The 22154-nt window shown below is 42.7% G+C and overlaps 1 long non-coding RNA gene across 1 annotated transcript in view; it reads left to right on the forward strand.

Moving 5' to 3' along the window:
* The window catches only part of LOC130360692 (uncharacterized), a 77147-nt gene extending 55291 nt beyond the window's left edge, over nucleotides 1–21856 (forward strand). Inside the window, exon 4 of the long non-coding RNA XR_008890761.1 lies at nucleotides 21790–21856. This is a non-coding gene — a long non-coding RNA (uncharacterized LOC130360692). The remainder of the gene's footprint in view (nucleotides 1–21789) is intronic.
* Nucleotides 21857–22154: the final 298 nt, after the last annotated feature.

A 22154-nucleotide genomic window follows, 5' to 3' on the forward strand; every position in this document is an offset into this window, starting at 1 on the left:
TGAAGTGAAACTGAAAGTATCCCGGCAGCTCAGTCGGGCTGCTCGGGACTGCCGCAATGAAATTGCGGCGTCACGAACAGTTTAAAGGAAACCGGGGTATCCCTACCTACCTCCTCGGTGTTCGATCGGCGAATGACTGCTCCGTGCCTGAGATCCAGGCAGGAGCAGTCAATCGCCGATAACACTATCAATGACATGTTAATACATGCCAGTGATCAGTGTAAAGGATCAGTGTGTGCAGTGTTATAGCCCCCTATTGGCCGATTTTCCGAAAAAATTTGCTTTGATACAAATTTATTTGTGGCGAATCTATGTTAAAAATGCCTATTTATGGCCTACATAGAGCCTCAATAGTGGTGTAGAACACTTTGCTGGGTTCTAACATGCATATGGAGTGTGCTGGGGTGGAACAATAATACTGTTATTCAGAATAACATGCAGATTACCGGCATCGCTTTTAGAATCTCTGCTGCAGAGCAGCACAATGACAGAGCCTGGAGGTCGCATCAGTATGAGGAGAACATATAGTGACTGAATGAACAGCGTGGAGGTTTTGGCAGCATGAGGAGACCATATAGTGGCTGAATGACACACTGTGGAGGTGTTGGCAGCGTGAGGAGACCATATAGTGGCTGAATGAAAAAGCGTGGAGGTATTGGCAGCATGAGGAGACCATATAGTGGCTGGAAGACACAGCTTGGAAGAGGATGAAGCATGAGGAGACCATATAGTGGCTGAACGACACAGTGTGGAGGTGTTGGCAGCATGAGGAGACCATATAGTGGCTGAATGACACAGTTTGGAGGTGTTGGCAGCATGAGGAGACCATAAAGGGGCTGAATGGCACAGCCAGGAGTTGGCAGCAGCATGAGTAGACACTATGCCTTCAAAATCCCTAAGATTATAAAATGAATTCTGAATTTTAAACCGATGATTTTGGGTGGCTAGTGCTACCATAACAAAATTTGTATTCCCAGACCCAGGCCCAGCAGCATCAGTAAACCATATATTGCCTGAATGGCACAGCCTGGAGTTGGCTGAAGCATGAGGAGACCATAAAGTGTCTGAATGGCACATCCAGGAGTTGGCAGCAGCATGAGTAGACACTAGGCCTTCACAATCCCTAAAATTTCAAGATGAATTCTGAAATTTAAACTGAAGATTTTGGGTAGCTAGTACTACCATAGTAAAATGTTTATCACAGACCCAGTCCCAGCAATATCAGTAAACCATATATTGCCTGAATGGCACAGCCTGGAGTTGGCTGAAGCATGAGGAGACCATATAGTGTCTGAATGGCAAAGCCTAGAGTTGGCGGCAGAAGAGGAGACAATAGGGCCTCACAATCTCTAATAATAAAAGATGAATTTTGAAATTTCAATTGAAGATGTATGGTACCTAGTGCAACCATAAACATATATAGGTAATATCCTAGGCTCAGCAGCATCACTAAACCATGTAGTTGTTATATGACACATACAGGAGCAGGCAGTAGCATGAGTAGACAAGAGGGATTCACAACTCCTACATTAAAAGGTAAATGTTGAAATCTCTATTAAAGATGCATGTTAGCTAGTGCTACCATCCAAAAATGTAAGGCCCAAGCGCAGCAGCATGAGTAACCTAAGTAGTTCCTTCAACACACAGTCAGGAGCAGGCATCAGCAGTACACCAGAGGGTTTCATAACCACTTACATTGAAAGATCAATGTTGACATTTCTATTAAGCATGTATTTAACTCTTGCTAAACATCCAAACATTTAAGGACCAAGCCCAGAAGCATCAATAAGCCAAATATTTCCTGAAAGACACAGTCAGGAGCAGGTTTCAGCAGTACACCAGAGGGTTTCATAACTCCTTACACTGAAAGATCAATGTTGAAATGTCTATTAAGCATGTATTTATCTCTTGCTAAACATCCAAAAATTTAAGGCCCAAGCCCAGAAGCATCCATAAGCCAAGTAGTTTCTCAAAGACACACAGTCAGGAGCAGGCATCAGCAGTACACCAGAGGGTTTCATAGCCCCTTACATTGAAAGATCAATGTTGAAATTTCTATCAAGCATGTATTTAGCTCATGTTAAACATCCAAAAATTTAAGGCCCATGCCCAGAAGCATCAGTAAGACAAGTAGTTCCTGAAAGAGACAGAAGCAGTCAGGAGCAGGCATCAGCAGTACACCCGAGGGTTTCATAACCCCTTACACTGAAAGATCAATGTTGAAATTTCTATCAAGCATGTATAACCATCCAACATCATGCTAAACATCCAAAAATGTAAGGCCCAAGCCCAGAAGCATCAATAAGCCAAGCAGTTCCTGAAAGGCACAGTCATGAGCAGGCATCAGCAGTACACCAGAGGGTTTCATAAGACCTTACATTGAAAGATCAATGTTGAAATTTTGATTTAGCATGTATTTAGCTCTTGCTAAACATCCAAAAATGTAAGGCCCAAGCTCAGAAGCATCAATAAGCCAAGTTATTTGTGAAACACACAGTCAGGAGCAGGCATCAGCAGTACATCAGAGGGTTTCATAACCCCTTACACTAAAAGATCAATGTTGAAATTTCTATTAAGCATGTATTTAGCTAGTGCTAAGCATCCAAAAATGTAAGGCCCAGGACAGGAGCAGACACAGGAGCAGTCAGAAATGAAAGACACAGGAGCAGTCAGGAGCAGGCATCAGCAGTACCCAAGAGGGTTTCATAACCCCTTTCATTTAAAGATCAAGCTTAAAATCTCAATTAAAGTGTACCTGTCATCAACAAAAACTTTTTATATAATGTAGAGAATACCATTATATGCATATTTGTAATATACATTGGTTAAAAATTTGCACATTTTTGTCCCTGCAGCTATTGTCTGTATGTCTCTATGAGGAGTCCAAATACAGGAAGTGAGGGTGGACAGGCAGGGCTCTTTGCACTAAGAAAAAGCAGGACAGTGTGCACTGAGGCTCTATAACATGCTCCTGGCTCATATATCAGGATGATTGACAAGCCACGAGTCTGCACAGAGTCCTGCTTGTCCTACTCTCACTTCCTGTTTTTGGACTTCTCATAGAGACACACAGACAATAGCTGCAGGGGCAGCACTTTTTCACCCATAAATATACACAATTTTTAACCAATGTATATTACAAATACACATATAATTGTATTATCTACATTATATAAAAAGTATTTGTTGACGACAGTTACACTTTAAGCATTTATGTAAGCTAGTGCTACCAGAACATATTTGGAGTTAATATCCCAGTCCCAGTAGCATCAGAAAACGATATATTGGCTGAATGACACAGCCTGGAGGTGGGGAAAGCATAAGGAGCCCATGTAATTTCTGAATGGTACAGCCTGAAGGTGGCTGAAGCATGAAGAGACCATTGAAATACAAGAATTTTAAATAGAAATCTAAGATTTTGAAATTGAAATTGAGGATTTTGAAATGGAGCTTTTAACTCCCAAGTTTTAGTGGCCCGGGCCCTGGCGTGTGGGTACAAAGGACCTAATCTAACAAGGAGTCACATGACAGCACAATGACAGAGCCTGGAGGTGGGATCAGTAGGAGGAGACCATATAGTGTCTGAATGGCACAGCCTGGAGTTGGCTGAAACATGAGGAGACCCCAGGGCTTCACAAAAATTGTCAGAATACCACCTGACATTCAAAATAATAAAATGATAGATATGTTCTCTGAAGAAAAGGATCCTTCATTAGATGACAACATGAGTATATTGTGCGTTCCAGCGACATTAGCTTATCGAAGGAACAGGAACACATGATGCAACTTAATTCTGCAACTGAAGAACCACAAAAAAGAATGAACGACTTAAAGGAGTAGTCCAGTGGTGATTCAGTGGTGAGCAACTTATCCCCTATCCTAAGGATAGGGGATAAGTTGCAGATCGCAGGGGGTCCGACCGCTGGGGCCCCCTGCGATCTCCTGTACGGAGCCCCGACAGCCCGCAGGAAGGGGGCGTGTCGACCTCCGCACGAGGCGGCGGCCGACACGCCCCCTCAATACAACTCTATGGCAGAGCCGAAGCGCTGCCTTCGGCAATCTCCGGCTCTGCCATAGAGATGTATTGAGGGGGCGTGTCGGACGCCGCCTCGTGCGGGGGTCGACACCTGCTATCTCGGCGGAGAGCCGGGGCCCCGTACAGAGAGATCGCAGGGGGCCCCAGCGGTCGGACCCCCCGCGATCTCAAACTTATCCCCTATCCTTAGGATAGGGGATAAGTTTTTCACCACTGGACTACCCCTTTAAAGCCTACTGAAATTGAGGAACTTCAAAATGATAAATCTACCACTTGGGATAGTTAGTCAATTCCAACAGCTGGTGGTCAGTATCCACAGTTCCCTGTTTCTGCTAGTCCTTTTATTACTGGTCTGGTATTAACATGGCAAAAATGCTGGGAGAGTATATATTGCCTGAATGACACAGCCTGGAGTTGGCTAAAGCATGAGGAGATCCCAGGGCTTCACAATCCCAAAGAAAAAACTAAAGAATTTTTCAAATTTAAAATGAAGATTTTGGATAGCTAGTGCTACCTACCATAACTAAATTTTTATTCCCACACCCAGGCCCAGCAGCAGTATCAGTAAACCATATATTGCCTGAATAGCACAAACTGGAGTTGGCATAAGCATGAGGAGACCATTGAAATGTATTTTTTTTTTATTTAAATTTCAGATTTTGAAATTTAAATTAAGGATTTTGAAATTTAACTTTTAATTCCCAAGTTTTAGTGTCCCGGGCCCCGGCGTGTGGGTACAAAAAGCCAAATCTAACAAGGAGTCACATGTTACATGGAAGCACAACATGACAGAGCCTGGAGGTGGCATCAGCATGAGTTTACAAGAGGGCTTCACAACCCCTAACATTAAAATGTTAATGTTGAAATTTATATACAAGAAGTATGTTAGCTAGTGCTAACCTCAAAAAAATTTTGACACAGGCCCAGCAGCATCACTAAACCATATAGTTGCTGAAACAGACAGCCTGGAGTAGGCATCAGCATGAGTTTACAAGAGGGCTTCACAACCCCTAACATTAAAATGTTAATGTTGAAATCTGTATACAAGATGTATGTTAGCTAGTGCTAACCTCAAAAATTTTTAGGCAGAGGCCCAGCAGCATCACTAAACCATATAGTTGCTTAAATACACAGCCTGGAGCAGACAGCAGTATTCGTACATAAGAGGGTTTCACAATCCCTAATATTAAAAGATCAATGTTGAAATCTCGATTGAGCATGTATGTTTGCTAGTGCTACCATTAAAAATTTTTAATATCCAAGACAGTCCCAGCAGCATCAGAAATCAATATATTGGCTGAATGGTACAGCCTGGAGTTGGCCAAAGCATGAGGAGACCATATAGTTGCTGAATGGCATAGCCTGGAGTTGGCAGAAACATACGGAGACAAAATAGTGACTGAATGAAACAGCTTGGAGGTGGCAGCAGCAGCATCAGGAGTCCTGAAAGTGACCTGGTGAGCTGAGTGGTGCGGTGGGTGGCAATACCAGTAGCCAGTGATGAAGGTGGCTGGAATGTTTGTAACTGGGGAGCAGTGCCCTAAATCTGTTTGGCACTATCCATATTTGTGAAGTGTTGCTGTAGCACCATGGTCAATCTACTCTGATGCATCTGGCATTGGTGGGTCTCTGTAGAAGGTCAGTATGTCCTCCCTCTCAGTGGGTGTAAGAAAGACACCCATTTTGAGCTTTTAATAATAAGGTGGACACCCAGAAGTCATCCTGCTGCTGAATGGGGACAATTTGGCTGTCACTACGCAAGCAAGTGAGCATGCATCGTGCCATTTGTGCACGTGACTCGGAGGGACTCCCTGCCTCCATCTCCACTGCATACTGCCACGGTGTGTCTGGGTCCTGTGTCTCGCCTTCCTCATAACCCTCTAGCTCCTCTAGTTCATCATGCTCCTCCTCTCCTGTCAGATGACTAGAAACACTGCTCATCTCATCAAACCTAAGCTGTGCTCCACTGTGCCCCTCATCCTACTCCTCCTCCAGTTCAGCCCCCACAGGGCTCTTGTGGCCGTGAGATGTAGGCGCAACGTCTCCATTTCCCTGAGCAGCCATCGTTTCCAACACTTGTTGTAGGATAGGAAGCAGTGGAATGACGTTGTTCATCCCTTAATTAACCTTGGCAACTTATGTATAATGTGGCTTCCTCAAAGGGCCTGAGCAAACGGCAGTTGTCACGTATAAGCTGCCACTGGTTCACATTGAAGTTACACACGAGATAACCCCTATCCACTTGGATCATGAAGAAATCAGTGATGGCTTTTCTCAGTTTGTACAGACGGTCCAACAGATGCAGGGTGGAATTCCAACGTGTGGCAACACCACAAATCAGACTATGTTGGGGGATACCATGCTGATGCTGCAGCTCAAGGAGGGTGTGCTTTGCGGTGTACGAGTGGCTAAAGTGCATGAAAAGTTTCCTTCCCATTCTTAGGATGTCTTGCAAATTGGGGAACACTTCAGGAACTGCATGACAACCACATTTAACATGTGTGCCATGTAGAGCGCATGTTTCACCCTTCCTTATAGCAGCCCAGCTCCGATTTCTTTACAAATGACTTTTAGCTGTTCCTCGCCTGTGTGACTCTTTTCGCCAAGGCAAACCATGTGAAGAACAGCGTGACATCGCCGTGCTCTGCACATATGGTATGCTGGAGGGCCACTGAGACTTGTCCGGGCAGTGGAGGCTGAGGACACGGTGGAGCATGAGGAGGCAGAGTCAAACACTGTCACAGGACCAACGAGTTGACAGCGTGGATGAGGAAGCGGCGTGACCTGTCCAAGTTGGGGTTGTGGCTGTGCAGGAACCACATTCACCCAGTGAGCCGTAAAGGACATGTATTGTCCCTGACCGTAGTTACAGCTCCAGACGTCGGCGCTGCCATGCACTTTGGTACACACCGACAGGCTCAAGGACTGGCCCACCTTCTCTTCGACAAAATTGTGCAGGGCTGGTACTGCCTTCTTCGCAAAGAAATGACGGCTTGGTACTCTCCCCCTCGGCACAAGCCATCAGTTCCCTGAAAGGTGCAAAGTCCACCACTTGTAAAGGGAGGGACTGCAGCACCAGCAACTTAGACAGGAGCATATTCAGCTTCTGCGCCATTGGATGAGTGGGCGCATACTGTTGTCTCTTGGACATGGCTTCGCGGATGGATTGTTGGCAGAATGGCTGACTAAAAGTGGGAGAAGCAGGAGCAACTGGAGTGACAGAAGGAGGGTATGACACAGCTCCCTTCGGCTGAGGTGGTGGAGCCTTGGCTGGCTGAAGGAGGGAGCGGCGTGCCACTGTGTGATGCAGCAGGCTGGACCACTACATTGGAGCCACGGTTCTCCCAGGCCGCTTTATGGTGGCGAAGCATGTGTTGACGCAGGGCCGTGGTGCCAACATTGGGAATCTGGCCACTCTTCACCTTCTGCCGACATATCTTGCATGTGGCTATGTGAACCTCCTCTGGATGCTTGATGAAAAACTGCCACACTGAAGAGTAGCTGCTTTTCCCACCAACAGTGCGCACTAATTGATTGCTACTGGCACCGTCTCCAGGAACCCCTGTTCCACTACCTCCCGGAAAGATAGGCAGCCGCTGGCATGTTTGGCTCCAGAATTTCAACTTCTGCCACCACGCTGACTGCCCACCATGCTACCGCCTTGCTGGCTCAGCTGCTGCCTCAAGGGCAACCTGCAACTCTCTTCTCCTGATAATGATGAAGCCCCTTCTGCACCTGGCTCCCAATTGCGATCAGCTTCATCATCATCATCATCATCATCATCAACAACTGTCTGCACATCACTGATGTCCTCCTCAGGTTCCTCAACAGTGTCTGCTTTAGGACCCTGAACCCTGGCAACACCGCCTCCCACGTCACTCTCCTCATCAATACTTGGCCGCCTAGCTGAGGAAGCAGCGCATGTCTCCTCCCTTTCTTGGCTGGGCAGTAGCTGCTGTCTGTCCTCTATTAGATCGTCCTCAGTGAATAGTGAAGCTGAACCCACAGCATAAGATACTTCTGTAGGAGAGGGAACAGCATAAGACACAGGCAATAGGAGGACAGGGACTGCTCCCGGGCCATGCCAACTGAGGGTTGTGTCTGAGGAACCCACCAACTGTTGACTGGGGAGTCAGATGTCACTTGTGATGAAGTGGATGACCGTGTTAAACAATTGACAACGGCAGATGGGTTGCTGGTCGAGACATGACCGCTAGCTGATAACGGGAGCTCAGACCTCTCGCTTCGACTCCTGCTGCCACTCGCCCCTAGTCTGCTGCGACCCCTGCCTGAAGGATTTAGGCTTCTGCCACTCCTCTGTGCACGTCCTGGCACTTCACTGCCTGACATACTTAGTGCGTATATGAGGGGAGTACAAAATCCTTCACTACTCTTAAAGCAGTATTTGTCTAGAACACCAGCCGATGAATACTTTTGGCTGGACTTTCACAGTATGTAGGCTCTTGACAGATTAACAGGTACAAAATAGTACACTACTTAGATGTAGGTATGCGGTATGCACTGATGAGGGCAGAAAAATGAGCTACAATATGCCTGAAAACTCAGTATTTTTGTTAAACCCCAACCGGTGAATACTATTACTTGGACTTTCACAGTATGAAGGCCCTTGACAAATTAACAGGTACAAAATGGTAAACTACTTAGATGTACGTATGCACTGATGAGGGCAAAAAATGCGCTACAGAACAATTGGAAAACGTATTTTCATAAAACAACAGCCAGTGATTAGTTTTACCTGGCCTTTCACTGTATGTAGGCTTATTACAAATTAACAGGTACAAAAAAAGTGCACAACTTAGATGTAGGCATGGGGTATGCTCGTATGAGGGCAAAAAGATGCGCTACAGTACACTTGGAAAACGTATTTTCGTAAAACACCAGCCGGTAGTTACTTTTGCCTGGATTTTCCCAATATCTAGATGTGTTACAGATGAAAAATAGTAGACTGCTTTGATGTAGGTATTTGGTATGCATGTATGAGGGCAGAAAAATGCACTACAATCCGCTGAAAAAACTAAATTTTGCACAGCATCAGGACACAAAAGTGCAGCACCACAAGAAAAAATAATTGCACTCTGTCATAGAGTATTAAGAATGGTGTGAACTGCTGGTTATTATACCGTCTACAGACTAGTATAAGCAGCAGATGATTCTTGTGGTAAAAATGCACAGAATTGCGCTGAAAAATCATTCCTGCCTCCTGTGATAAGGTTCATGAAGTTAAGGCAGCTTGTTGATATGTATGAGGCAACAAAAAGCTATCTGCCTCTCTCTGATAAAATGCTGAATAAAGTGACTGGGAGGTTTATGGCTAATGTAAAAATCCTTCTCATTGAGAACAAGCAAAGCACTGCACTGCTCTCTGTCCACAACGCTGATGTAACTAGCAGTTGGAAGTGGAACGCTGCGGTATGATCAATTGAGCATGTCTGTGTAACACAAAGAGACACGCAGCCATCCTATCTCTCTGCAGTGTATGGCATGAAATGAGCAGCCGCAAAATGGCTGCCGATTATATAGGGCTGTGACATCACAGGGGTCAATGAATGCTGATAGGCTGCATCCTGCATGTGATTCAGGGTCATCCCACCTACCTCCCTTCCCGCCTTGCCTTCCCGCCTTTCCAGCATCCCCTGCCCCATGTACTGACATGTGAATCCGCCATTTTAGGTGTCCTGGAGCCTGGAATACTGTAAAATGGAGTTTAATAAATCCGGAAATTCGTAACAAATTCTGGTTCGTCTGCTGTGATTCGTTCATCTCTATATATGATTTAACCCCTTCCCTAATAAAAGTTTGAATCACCCCCCTTTTCCCATGAGAAAACAAACTGTGCAAATAAAAATAAACATTTGTGGTATAGCCACGTGCATAAATTTCCGAACTATAAAAATATATTGTTAGTTAAACCGCACGGTCAATGGCGTACACGTAAAAAAATTCCAAAGTCCAAAATAGCGTATTTTTGGTCACTTTTTATACCATTAAAAATTTATAAAAAGCGATCAAAAAGTCTGATCAAAATAAAAATGCTACCGATAAAAACTTCAGATCACGGCACAAAAAATGAGTCCTCAAACCACCCCGTACGCAGAAAAATAAAAAAAAGTTATAGGACTCAGAAGAGGACATTTTTAAACTTATACATTTTCCTGCATGTAGTTATGATTTTTTACAGAAGTACGACAAAATCAAACCTATATAAGCAGGGTATCATTTTAACTGTATGGACCTACAGAATAAAGATAAGGTGTCATTTTTACAGAAAAATGCACTGTGTAGAAACGGAAGCCCCCAACATTTACAAAATGGCATTTTTTCTTCAATTTTGTCGCACAATGATTTTTTTTCCATTTTGCTGTGAATTTTTGGGTAAAATCACTAATGTCACTGCAAAGTAGAATTGGTGGCGCAAATAATAAGCCATAATATGGATTTTTAGTTGAAAAATTTAAAGGGTTAAGCTACAAAATAAAAAGGTATTAAAGGGGTACTCCGGTGAAAACCTTTTTTCTTTTAAATCAACTGGTGGGTGAAAGTTAAACATATTTGTAAATTACTTCTATTAAAAAATCTTAATCCTTCCAGTACTTATTAGCTGCTGAATGCTACAGAGGAAATTCCTTTCTTTTTGGAACACTGATGACATCACGAGCACAGTGCTCTCTGCTGTCATCTCTGTCCATTTTTGCAACCATGCAGAGCAGATGTATGCTAAGGGCAGCATGGTGGCTCAGTGGTTAGCACTGCTGCCTTGCAGTGCTGGGGACTTGGGTTCAAATCCCACTAAGGACAACAATAAATAAAGCGTTATTATTATTATAATAATGTCAGCAGCGAGAACTGTGCTCGTGATGTCATCAGAGAGCATTCCAAAAAGAAAAGAATTTCCTCTGTAGTATTCAGCAGCTAATAAGTACAGGAAGGATTAAGATTTTTTAATAGAAGTAATTTACAAATATGTTTAACTTTCTGCCACCAGTTGATTTAAAAGAAAAAAGGTTTTCACCGGAGTACCCCTTTAACACCATAATTGAAGTGCATGTCCATCATATACACTTCAAACATCTCCAATGTTTATGCCATACAGACACATACATATTAATTCCCATAAAAAAAATGTATAGTTATTATGTCTTTTTTTTTTTTTGTCTCCGTATGTTTTACAGATGGTTTTAATAATTTACAAGGGTTGACTGGTTGACTGGCAGAATATATTTTTTTACCTTTTTATTTTTACCTCCCTGATTCCTTCCTGCTGTCATTCTGACATTAAACAAGTTCCCACTTATCTGCACTTTCGTGTCCCATCTCAATACAAAAGAAATGCCTGCTCATTCACTCACTGGCTGCAGCCGTGACCCGCCTCATTTAGTTAATGAGTGAGCAGGTAAGGGATCAGGAAATAGAGATCACCATGGACCTGATAATCATTGTAACAGGATTGGAAGGGGGATTAGGGAAGTGAGTAAAGTTTATTTTTTACCCAGTCTAACCCCTTTTAAGACAAAATATCCCTAAGGACAACCCCTTTACAGATTAATAAAATGATTTAGGATATAAAATTCCATTTCCTAATGAAGTAATCTAAAAAGTAAAAACAAGATTCACATATCACAGATTAAACAGTATACTATACATGTTTTATCATCTTAGGTATTAGCCAGACCATGAATACTTTCTTGTAGGTGATTTAATTAAAGGGATTATCCACCATAAGGTGACTTTAGAATTTACCTGCCAAATAGTAATGAATATGCTTAGGAAGGATCCGTGCTTGTTTTGGAGCTGAATGACTGTGTTGTGTGTCCCCACAATGCTGCTGCTTTCTTTTTTCTAATTTCCTGTTAGATTTATTTTCCCCCAACTACAATTCCCAGGATCCCTTGTTTGTAAGTGTGGGGTCACTTTTTTTCCTCCCACACATCAATCACCCCACCCATTGAAGCACACCTGAGCTTCCTTCCATCCTGTGCTATGGCGAAACTACAATTCCTTACGAGAATTCCTTGTGGAGAATGATCTCCCTCCAGTGGTTGCCCCACCCATAAAAGCAAGGACAGGCTCCTTTTTAACACCTGATTAGTAATGTATTGTCTCGGGCCACACTGCAATCTGGGAAATGCTGAGACAACAGTCATTTTTTATTCTGCAAAAATATGAACATTGGGGCCAAGATCATATAAGAATTGAGAGACCAGCCACCCAACACAAGAGACCGACACAGGAACATACAATATATTATGAACTACACTAACTTTACAGCCCCTATAGCACAGTAAAAAAAAAAATCATGGAATACCCCTTTAAATCATAAATTAACCCAATAACAAGTAAAATAATGTTGAGTACTAAAATATAGACTGCTAAATACTGAGACTTGTGGCTTAAAAAAATCCCTCTAAATGGAATATTTTTTTTATAGATTAGTGAAACACACATAGCCTTTGGAGCAAATATGATCTATGCTATGTATACTAAAGCCAAAGGCTTATTTCTTTGGATGCCATTTCAGTTGTGATGTTCTTCAGCTGAGCAAAGCGGTTTCATGCACCAAACAGTGCGCCTAATGACCCGTTAAAATTTCCCCATTCTGTCTAATTAGAGTGTGCCCTACGAGGAAACGCTGAGATCTTCGCCCTGCACTAGGATGTGCTATTGATTAACTCTGAATGTGTTGCTAAAAATAAGAGATAAGAGATTAAAATAGAATTCATCTCATTTTGTAATTAGACGTCGCTTGATTTATTCACCTAGGCACGTGCACTCTTTTTGGAGCATAAATGTTATTAAATCTAACCGCTTCAGAGATAATATGAGGAATATGTAACGCAGCACATTTTCTTTTATTGCTACATGGTTGGTAATCAGAAATAGATGATTATCTGATTCTTATTACTCTCTACTGTGTTTATATTGTGGTTAGTTTTTTTCAAGTAACTGCATTTGTAGAAATAAACATTAACTAAACTTAGCAAGACATGGCTGCTGTTTTTGTGGTTACGTTTTGGCAGATTGTGGCTCCTCATATTAATATATTAGTCTACACAGAGGCAAAAGTACATAAACACAATTATTATTTGAATATAGGATTGAAACTAGGGCCCAGTCTACATTCTGTTTCACTTAACTTACGGTATCTTTAGATTCACATTATAATGAAGAATAATGAATAAACAGCTATCTGTGTTCTAAGGTTTGCTGTAGACCAATAGGGCCTTATATATTTTCTCATCACTTTAATGAGGTTTGTTGGAGTTCTATCATGTTGGCAGGAATTTTACCAGAAAAAGTACCACATTGTACTGCACTATTATGTTCAGCATCTTTGGAAGAATTTGTGACAGGTTCTAGCAGAACCTATGACTCATTTGTGAACGTAACATAAGAGCTTAATGGGGTACTCCGGCGCAAAGACATCTTATCCCCTATCCAAAGGATAAGATGCCTGATCGTGGGGGTCCCTTTAAAGGGGTACGTGTTTATTCCTCCAGAGTAGCCCTTTAAGTATGGTCAGAAAACTTTTTTTTCTCTCTACGCCTGAAAGGTGGAACATAATGTCCCTTTAGTTATATGGCTGTATGGCCAACTTGATTCCTTTTTAAACAGTCTGCATCTACCTTTTATTGTTACAAATATATTATGTCTTTGAATATCTACCTAAAATGTCCAGTGCCAATGCCAAAAAGGTTTTTATTGGCTGGACAATAGCAGAAATAACTCAACTATCTGTGTTCAAGATACCGAGCTACTGAACACCTTAGGCGAACATCAATAAAACATAAATAAAAGCAAAAGGAAAAAATAACACAACCAGATGCCACAACAAGTATATAACAACAATATCTATACACAGGATCATAGTATTATGTAGCTTGATGGAGGTGACACAGGATCATTTTAAAGAATAATTGTTGGGTTTTGCAAGATTTTACAGAGAAATGTAATACTGAGTTGTCAAACAGTCCCTTTAGAAAAAAGATTCGAAAGGAAACATTAAAGCATTAAAAGGCATAACAAGCTTATGACCTTAGAAATGTAATCACAAAGTTGTCACCTATCTGCTAGAGAAGTACATGATCATTTGTTTTAAAAAAAAAAGAGGTAAGAAACTTTCAAAAATTTTCTGAAATAAAAAATATTATCTAATAATCTTTCAAAGTTGGATTGATGTAAATAAAGCTTTTAGAATATTGAAATAAAAACTGGTATTATAAGGTCTTATGTGCTTTTTTTAAGACTAATAAATGCAAAGATAATACACTGCTCAAAACAATAAAGGGAACACTTAAACCCTTCAGGACCAAGCCCATTTTGGCCTTAAGGACCAGAGCGTTTTTTGCACATCTGACCATTGTCATTTTAAACATTAATAACTCTGGAATGCTTTTAGTTATCATTCTGATTCCGAGATAGTTTTTTCGGGACATATTCTACTTTAACATAGTAGTAAATTTTTGTGGTAACTTGCATCCTTTCTTGGTGAAAAATCCGTAAATTTGATGAAAAATTTGAAAATTTTGCATTTTTCTAACTTTGAAGCTTTCTGCTTGTAAGGAAAATGTATATTACGAATAAAAAATTTTTTGATTCACATATACAATATGTCTACTTTATGTTTGCATCATAAAATTGACGTATTTTTACTTCTGGAAGACACCAGAGGGCTTCAAAGTTCAGCAGCAATTTTCCAATTTTTCACAAAATTTTCAAACTCGATATTTTTCAGGGACAAGTTCAGTTTTGAAGTTGATTTGAAAGGTCTTCATATTAGAAATACCCCATAAATGACCTCATTATAAAAACTACGCCCCCAAAAGTATTCAAAATGACATTCAGTAAGTGTTTTAACCCTTTAGATGTTTCACAGGAATAGCAGCAAAGTGAAAGAGAAAATTCAAAATCTTCATTTTTTATGCTCACATGTTCTTGCAGACCCAATTTTTGCATTTTTGCAAGTGGTAAAAGGAGAAAATTTTTACTTGTATTTGTAACCCAATTTCTCTCGAGTAAGCACATACCTCATATGTCTATGTAAAGTGTTCGGCGGGCGCAGTAGAGGGCTCAGAAGTGAAGCAGCGACAAGGGGATTTTGGAGAGTACGTTTTTCTGAAATGGTTTTTGGGGGGCATGTTGCATTTAGGAAGCCCCTATGGTGCCAGAACAGCAAAAAAAAAAACACATGGCATACCAGTTTGGAAACTAGACCCCCGGGGAATGTAACATGGGATAAAGTGAGCCTTAATACCCCACAGGTGTTTCATGACTTTTGCAAATGTAAAAAAAAATTATTTTTACCTAAAATGCTTGTTTTCCCAAAAATGTTACATTTTTAAAAAGGGTAATAGCAGAAAATACCCCTCAAAATTTGGAGCCCAATTTCTCCCGATTCAGAAAACACCCCATATGGGGGTGAAAAGTACTCTGCTGGCGCACAGGTCTCAGAAGAGGAGTAGTCACATTTGGCTTTTTGGAAGCAAATTTTGCTCTGGGGGCATGCCGCATTTAGGAAGCCCCGATGGTGCCAGGACAGCAAAAAAAAAAAAAAAAAACACATGGCACACCATTTTGGAAACTAGACCCCTCGGGGAATGTAACAAGGGGTTAAGTGAACCTTTATACCCCACAGGTGTTTCACGACTTTTGCATATGTAAAAAAAAATATATATATTTTTTTACCTAAAATGCTTGTTTTCCCAAAAATTTTACATTTTTAAAAAGGGTAAAAGCAGAAAATAGCCCCCAAAATTTGTAACACAATTTCTCCCGAGTACGGCGATACCCCATATCTGACCCTAAACTTTTGCCTTGAAATACGACAGGGCTCCAAAGTGAGAGCGCCATGCGCATTTGAGGCCTAAATTAGGGACTTGCATAAGGGTGGACATAGGGGAATTCTACGCCAGTGATACGCAAACAGGGTGCCTCCAGCTGTTGCAAAACTCCCAGCATGCCTGGACAGTCAACGGCTGTCCGACAATACTGGGAGTTGTTGTTTTGCAACAGCTGGAGGCTCCGTTTTGGAAACAGTGGCGTACCAGACATTTTTCATTTTTATTGGGGAGGGGGGCTGTGTAGGGGTATGTGTATATGTAGTGTTTTTTACTTTTTATTTTATTTTGTGTTAGTGTAGTGTAGTGTTTTTAGGGTACAGTCACACGGGCGGGGTTTCACAGTAGTTTCTCGCAGCTCAAACCTGCAGCCGGATACTTACTGTAAACCTCCGCCCATGTGAGTATACCCTGTACGTTCACATTGGGGGGGGGGGGGGAACATCCAGCTGTTGCAAAACTACAACTCCCAGCATGCGCTGACAGCTGTAGGCACACTGGTTATGTAACACTGAGTTTGTGACCTAACTCAGTGTTTCACAACCAGTGTGCCTCCAGCTGTTGCAAAACTACAACTCCCAGCATGTACGGTGCATGGTGTACGGTGACTGCTGAGAGTTGTAGTTTGCAACAGCTGGAGGCACATCAGTCGTGAAACACTGAGTTAGATAAAAAAAAACTCTGAGTTTCACAACCATTGTGCCTTCAGCTGTTGCAAAACTACAACTCTCAGCAGTCACCGACAGCCAACGGGCATGCTGGCAGTTGTAGTTATGCAACCAGCAGATGCCCCACTACAACTCCCAGCATGCACTTTAGCTGTTTGTGCAAGCTGGGAGTTGTAGTTATACAACAGCTGAAGGTACACTTTTCCATAGAAAAAATGTGCCTCCAGCTGTTGCAAAACTATAAGTCCCAGCATGCCCATAAGGGAATGCTGGGAGTTGTGGTTGTCTGCCTCCTACTGTTGCATAACTACAGCTCCCAGCATGCCCTTTTTGCATGCTGGGAGCTGTAGTTATGCAACAGTCACTCACCTCCTGCTGCTGCTCCGGGACACAGGTCAGTCCCTCGCCACCGCTGCCACTCCTGGGGCCCCGATCCCAACATTGATGCCGGGGATCGGGGTCCCCAGCTCCCAGGGTCCACGTCCCGCACCCGCTCACATCCTCCGGAAGAGGGGCGGAGCGGGTTGCGGGAGCGACACCCAAAGCAGGCGCCCTGATTGGTTGGCCGGTAAACCGGCCGACGAATGAGGGCAATCGTGAGGTGGCACCAGTGCCACCTCACCCCTGCAGGCTATGGCTGTTCGGGGCCGTCTCTGACAGTAATTCAGCCAGTAATCAGTAAGTAATTCCGGGTCACCGGGTCACTGGAGACCCGATTGACCTGGAATCACCGCAGATCGCTGGACTGAAGTGTCCAGCGATCTGCAGCCATCGCCGACATGGGGGGGGGGGGGGCATAATGACCCCCGTGGGCGATATGCCGTGATGCCTGCTGAACGATTTCAGCAGGCATCCGGCTCCGGTCGCCAACCGACTAGCGGTGGGGACCGGAATTCCCATGGGCGTATGGATATGCCCTCGGTCCTTAAGGACTTATGTCCTGAAGAGGTTAAACAACACAATGTAACTCCAAATCAATCACACTAGTCAAATCACACTGTCCACTCAGGAAGCAACACTGATTGACAATCAATTTCACATGCTGTAGTGCAAATGGAACAGACAACAGGTGGAAATTATAGGCAATTAGCAAGACACCCCCAATTAAGGAATGATTCTGCAGGTGGTGACCACAGACAACTTTTCAGCTCCAATGCTACCTGGATGATGTTTTGGCCATTTTTGAACGCTGGCAGTGCTTTCACTCTAGTGGTAGCATGAGGCGGAGTCTACAACCCAAAGTGGCTCAGGTAGTTCAGCTAATACAGGATGGCACATCAATGTGAGCTGTGGCAAGAAGGTTTGCTGTGTCTGTCAGCAAAGTGTCCAGAGCATGGAGGCGCTACCAGGAGAAAGGCCAGTACATCAGGAGACGTGGAGGAGGCCGTAGGAGGGAAACAACCCAGCAACAGGACCGCTACCTCTGCCTTTGTGCAAGGAGGAGCAGGAAGAGCACTGCCAGAACCCTGCAAAATGACCTCCAGCAGGCCACAAATGTGCATGTGTCCACTTAAACGGTCAAACATAGACTCCATGAGGGGTTTATGAGGGCCCGACGTGCACAGGACGTGCACCGTGCAGGACGTTTGGCATTTGCCAAAGAACACCAAAATTGGCAAATTCGCCGCTAATGCCCTGTGCTCTTCACATATGAAAGCAGGTTCACACTGAGCACATGTGACAGACGTGACAGAGTCTGGAGACGCCATGGAGAACGTTCTGCTGACTGCAACATCCTCCAGTTTGACCAGTTTGGAGGTGGGTCAGTAATGATGTGGGTGACATATCTTTGATGGCCGCACAGCGGTCCATGTGCTTGCCAAAGGTAGCCTGACTGCCATTAGGTACCAAGATGAGATCCTCAGACCCCTTGTGAGACCATATGCTGGTGAGGTTGGCCCTGGGTTCCTCCTAATGCAAGACAATGCTAGACCTCATGTGGGTGGAGTGTGTCAGCAGTTCCTGCAAGAGAAAAGCATTGATGCTATGGATTGACCCGCCCTTTCCCCAGACCTGAATCCGATTGAGCACATCTGGGACATCATGTCTTGCTCCATCCACCAATGCCATGTTGCACCACAGACTGATGTCGCTGTCATGCACCTGAATGCAGGCTGTCACGGAGCTGGATGTGGATCCTCTACCTGTGTGGCTGATGACTCGGACCGTATCGGGGGGGGGGGGGAGCAGAGTCTAAGGTGTCGCTGGTCTTCACCAGAGCCCGCCGCAAAGCAGGATGGATTTGCTGCGGCAGGCGACACCCAGGTCGCTACCCTCAATACGGCTCGACCACACAGGTAACTGGGCAAAGCGAGGTACCGGAGTATAAGACAGAGGCGTAGTAAACGTAGCAGAAGGTCTAAGCAGGCGGCAAATGTTCGGAGTAAAAAACTTAGCAAGAAGGTCTGGAAACACGGGTAGGCAAAACAGGCAATAGGAACACTTTCTCTTAGGCAATGAGCACTGAAGATCGGGCAGGGAAGTGTGGGGCAGGTGCATTCACTTATTATGGGCGCACTGGCCCTTTAAATTGCCACCTCATCAGGAGCATGCCCAGGCATTGTAAGGAGGTCATAAGGGCACGTGGAGGCCACACACACTACTGCGCCTCATTGTCACTTGTTTTAGGGAAATTACATAAAGTTGGATCAGCCTGTAGTGTGGTTTTCCACTTTGATTTTGAGTGTGACTCCATATCCAGACCTCCATGGGTTGATAAATTTGATTTCCATTGATCATTTTTGTGTGATTTTGTTGTCAGCACATTCAACTATGTAAAGAAGAAAGTATTTCATATGATTAGTTCATTCATTCAGATCTAGGATGTGTTATCTTAGTGTTCACTTTCTTTTTTTGAACAGTGTAATATTGTCTTGTAAACTGTGATCACCTGTTTAGGAGATTTCAGCTTATTACAAAGGGATACCAATGTACTTTAATACCTTACCATACTCTAATCTTTTTATGCACAACTTTTTTTTATACACAAATTTGATTTGTGACAGTGTAAATACCATATTTGCTATAAAATTTATGTCATTATATACTGATGGGTTTTAGCTGCATTTCAAATTCTATAATACACCTTTTTAACTAATTCCAGAGAATGAAAATAAAGCTGACATAGTGCAAATTTTAGCAGTAATGTCTATTACCACCTCAGCAGTAAATTTGATGAATTTCACCCACAGATGGAATTTAATCTAATAGTCACTGCAGGACATTATCATTTATTCACAACAGTGAACTTTACACTGAAGAGCAGTAGTCTGCACTTCATGGCTTAGACTTGTCATACTCCAGTAGCACATGCAAATCTTGGCCTCACTTTCCCCATTCCCACAAGTTCTGGTTGTTCACTATGCGTATCTGTGTGGTTACCTGTCTAGCAAGGTAAAAAAACACATGCATAACTGTTGCCTAAAAGCTCAAAATGGTTTGAATATCTCAAAATACTGTAATGTTCCAATAGAGTACAGTACGTCATTTTAGGATTCTGGTAGCGTTAGGTTTAACCCCTTAATGACGCAGGACATAAATGTACTTAATGCACATTTACATCCTATGCACAACCGCGGGCATAGGAGCGATGCTCGGGTCATGCGCGGCAGGTCCCGGCTGCTGATAGCAGACTGGGACCCGCCGGTAATGGCCAACATCCTCGATCGCGCGAATGTCCGCCATTGACCCCTCAGATGCCGTGATCAATACAGATCATGGCATCTGCAGCATTGTGGTCACTAAGATGGATGATAGAATCACCCAATCGTCCAGAATGGCAGACAGAGGTCCCCTCACCTGCCTCCGCTGCCTTCCATGGGTCTTCTGATCTGAGATTGAGCATACCAGAGCAGAAGATTCCCGTTAACACTGATCAGTGCTATGTCCTATGCATAGCACTGAACAGTATTAGCAATCGAATAATTGCTATAAATAGTCACCTATTTGGACTATTAAAGTGTTAAAATAAAAGTAAAAAAAGTTTAAAAAAAAGTTAAAATAAATGTGAAAAACCCCTCCCCTAATAAAAACGTAAATTGGCTCATTTTCCCTATTTCACCCCAAAAAATAGTGAATTTTTTTTATATACATATTTGGTATCGCCGAGTGTGTAAATATCTGAGTTATTAGAATATAATGTTAATGATACCGTACAGTGAACAGCTTTAACATAAAAAAAAAAATCCCAAATTGCTGCTTCTTTTATAACATTTTATTCCCCAAAAAATTTATAAAAAATGTATTAAAAGTTTTATATAAGCAAATATAATATCAATAAAAAGTACCGATCACGGCGCAAAAAATTAGCCCTCATACTGCCGCTTATACGGAAAAAATGAAAAAGTTATAGGTCTTCAAAATACGGGGATTTTAAACGTACTAATTTGGTTAAAAAGTTTGCGCTTTTTTTTAAGCACAACAGTAATAGAAAAGTATGTAATCATGGGTATTATTTTAATCATATTGACCCAAAGAATAAAGAACATATGTCATTTTTACCGTAAATTGCACGGTGTGAAGTAGTATTACAAGTAGTATTTTTTTGGTTGCGCCAAACATTTTATGGTAAAGTGAGTAATTACAACGGAATTACAACGGACAATTGGTTGTAAAAACAAGCCCTCATACTAGTCTGTGGATGAAAATATAAAATAGTTATAATGTTTTGAAGGCGAGGAAGAAAAAACGAAAACGTAAAAATAAAGTTGTTTGAGTCCTTAAAGTCCTTTTTTTTTTTTTATATCAACTGGGGCCAGAAAGTTAAACAGATTTGTAAATTACTTCTATAAAAATATCTTAGTCCTTCTAGTACTTATTAGCTGCTGAATACTACAGAGGAAATTATTTTCTTTTCGGAACACAGAGCTCTCTGCTGACATCATGACCACAGTGCTCTCTGCTGACATCTCTGTCCATTTTAAGAACTGTCCAGAGTAGAAGAGAATCCCCATAGCAAACATCTGCTGCTCTGGACAGTTCCTAAAATGGACAGATATTTTTAATAGAAGTAATTTACAAATCTGTTTAAAGGGCTACTCCCGTGGAAAACCTTTTTTTTTAAATCAACTGGTGCCAGAAAGTTAAACAGATTTGTAAATTACTTCTATTAAAAAATCGTAATCCTTCCAGTACTTTTTAGGGGCTATATACTACAGAGGAAATGCTTTACTTTTTAGATTTCTCTGATGTCATGACCACAGTGCTCTCTGCTGACCTCTGCTGTCCATTTTAGGAATTGTCCAGAGCTGTAGAAAATCCCCAAAGCTGACAGGCCTCCCAGGAGCACAGCGGCTGTCAGGGTAAGTTATGTCCCCTGTCCTGCCTCTCTTCTCACTAGCAGTATACCTGGGGCTGGGGGTAGCAGCCCAGTGGGGTCACTTTCCCTGCTCCCACCTACAGGTCAACTTACAAGAACAATTTTTGTGAAAAATTGCGGCAAAAATGGTGCGGTTTTTACAGAGAATTCGAAAAATCGCCATTTTTGCCGCGATTTTTCAAAAAATTATTCTTGTAATGTGACCTGTAGGTGACCTGTGGACCCCGGAGGAGGGAAAGTGACCCCACTTTGGCCACAACATGTGGACACACTGCTTGTTT

The sequence above is a fragment of the Hyla sarda genome, chromosome 3 (genome assembly GCF_029499605.1).
Source record: "Hyla sarda isolate aHylSar1 chromosome 3, aHylSar1.hap1, whole genome shotgun sequence".
In the NCBI taxonomy this organism is placed as follows: domain Eukaryota; kingdom Metazoa; phylum Chordata; class Amphibia; order Anura; family Hylidae; genus Hyla; species Hyla sarda.